General features: G+C 37.4%; 1 non-coding gene across 1 annotated transcript; it reads right to left on the reverse strand.

Annotated features, from left to right (window-relative positions):
* Positions 1-1,230: 1,230 nt before the first annotated feature.
* LOC130937707 (small nucleolar RNA R71) lies at positions 1,231-1,334 on the reverse strand. Its single transcript, XR_009068912.1, has one exon. It is a non-coding gene; the product is annotated as a small nucleolar RNA R71 (small nucleolar RNA).
* Positions 1,335-2,862: the final 1,528 nt, after the last annotated feature.

Here is a 2,862-nt window from a genome sequence, read left to right on the forward strand (position 1 = left end):
GAAAATTTACTAACAATTAATGTGATTGATTCAAAAATTTGAAGTTTGTTACTTTCTTGTTAAGAAAGGTTCAATCTTTGAATTCTAGAATCATATCTTGTAATTTCATGTTAGTCAAGTAATCAAATTTTAATTTTAAAAAATAAATCTTTTCTAACCATATCTTTTTAATCATATCTTTTTATCTTATCTTTTATATCATATCTTTTTTAAAAAAAATTAATTTAAAATATCTTATCTTCTCATCTTCTTATCTTTTCAAATTTGATTTCAATATCTTTTTCAACTAACTATTTGACTTTTTGTTTGTTTCTTATCTTTTTCAAAACCACCTAACTACTTCACCCTCTCTAATTTTCGAAAATATCTCACCTCTTTTTCAAAATTCTTTTTAATTAATTAACTAATTGTTTTAAAATTTTTAATTTTAATTCTATCTCATCTTTAATTTTCGAAAATCATTAACTCCTTTTCAAAATGTATTTTCGAAATTCTCCCTCTCTCATCTCTTTCTATTTATTTATTTATTTACTAACACTTCTCTTTACGTCAATTCACTGCCTCTACCTTTACCCTTTATTCAGACTATTCATTCTTCTTCCCCTTGTTCCCCTTCTTCTTCTACTAATAATAAGGAATCTCTTTACTGTGACATAGAGGATTCTTCTTCTTTTCTTGCTCTCTTCTCTTTCATATGAGCAGGAACAAGGAAAAAGACACTCTTGTTGAAGCTGATCCTGAACCTGAAAGGACTCTGAAGAGGAAACTAAGAGGAGCTAAATTACAACAATCCAGGGCAACCTTTTTGAAAATTTCGAACAAGAGAAGGAGATGGCAGCCGAACCCAACAACAATAATGCAGGGAGAATGGCTGGTGATTTTACTATACCCACGTCCAAGTTTGATGGAAGAAGCATCTCAATTCCTGCCATTGGAGCAAACAATTTTGAGCTGAAACCTCAATTAGTTGCTTTGATGCAACAGAACTACAAGTTTCATGGACTTCCATCTGAAGATCCTTATCAGTTTTTAACTGAGTTCTTGCAGATTTGTGAGACTGTTAAGACAAATGGAGTAGATCCTGAAGTCTACAGCCTCATGCTTTTCCCTTTTGCTGTAAGAGACAAAGCTAGAACATGGTTAGACTCACAACCTAAAGATAGCCTGGACTCCTGGGATAAGCTGGTCACGGCCTTCTTGGATAAATTCTTTCCTCCTCAAAAGCTGAGCAAGCTTAGAGTGGATGTTCAGACCTTCAAACAAAAAGATGGTGAATCCCTCTATGAAGCTTGGGAAAGATACAAGCAGATGACCAAAAAGTGTCCTTCTGACATGTTTTCAGAATGGACCATATTAGATATATTCTATTATGGTCTATCTGAGTTTTCCAAAATGTCATTGGACCATTCTGCAGGTGGATCCATTCACCTAAAGAAAACGCCTACAGAAGCTCAAGAACTTATTGACATGGTTGCAAATAACCAATTCATGTACACTTCTGAGAGGAATTCCGTGAATAATGGGACGCCTCAGAGGAAGGGAGTTCTTGAAATTGATGCTCTGAATGCCATATTGGCTCAGAACAAAGTGTTGACTCAGCAAGTCAACATGATTTCTCAAAGTCTGAATAGATGGCAAAATGCATCCAACAGTACTAAAGAGGCAGTTTCTGAAGAAGCTTATGATCCTGAGAACCCTACAATGGCAGAGGTTAATTACATGGGTGAACCTTGTGGAAACACCTATAATTCATCATGGAGAAATCATCCAAATTTCTCATGGAAGGATCAACAAAAGCCTCAACAAGGCTTTAATAATGGTGGAAGAAACAGGCTCAGTAATAACAAGCCTTTTCCATCATCTTCTCAGCAACAGACAGAGAATTCTGAGCAGAGCCCCTCTAATTTAGCAAATTTAGTCTCTGATCTGTCAAAGGCCACCTTAAGTTTCATGAGTGAAACAAGGTCCTCCATCAGAAATTTGGAGGCACAAGTGGGCCAGCTGAGTAAGAAAGTCATTGAAACTCCTCCCAGTATTCTCCCAAGCAATACAGAAGAAAATCCAAAAGGAAAGTGCAAGGCCATTGATGTAATCAATATGGCCGAATGCACAAGGGATGAGAAGGACGAAAATCCTAGTGAGGAAGACCTCCTAGGACGTCTCTCAAACAAGAAGGAGTTCCCTATTGAGGACCTAAAGGAATCTGAGGCTCATATAGAGACCATAGAGATTCCACTAAATCTCCTTCTGCCATTCATGAGCTCCGAAAACTATTCTTTCTCAAGAGAGGATGAAGATGTAACTGGAGAGCAAGTTGCTCAATATCTAGGTGCCATCATGAAGCTGAATGCCAAGTTGTTTGGTAATGAGACTTGGGAAAGTGAACCTCCCTTGCTCATTAGTGAACTAGATACATGGGTTCAGAAAACTTTACCTCAAAAGAGACAAGATCCTAGTAAATTCTTAATACCCTGTACCATAGGCACCATGACCTTTAACAAGGCTCTGTGTGACCTGGGGTCAGGCATAAATCTTATGCCACTCTCTGTAATGGAGAAACTAGGGATCATTGAGGTACAGCCTGCCTTATTCTCATTACAATTGGCAGACAAGTCAGTAAGACAAGCTTATGGATTAGTAGAGGACGTGTTGGTAAAGGTTAAAGGCCTTTACATTCCTGCTGATTTCATAATCTTAGACACCAGAAAGGAGGAGGATGAATGCATCATCCTTGGAAGACCTTTCCTAGCCACAGGAGAAACTGTGATAGACGTTAACAGAGGTGAATTAGTCCTTCAATTGAATGGGGACTACCTTATGTTTAAGGCACACGGCTATCCTTCTGTAACAAGGGAGAGTAAG

This window comes from Arachis stenosperma, chromosome 6 (genome assembly GCF_014773155.1).
Source record: "Arachis stenosperma cultivar V10309 chromosome 6, arast.V10309.gnm1.PFL2, whole genome shotgun sequence".
In the NCBI taxonomy this organism is placed as follows: Eukaryota; Viridiplantae; Streptophyta; class Magnoliopsida; order Fabales; family Fabaceae; genus Arachis; species Arachis stenosperma.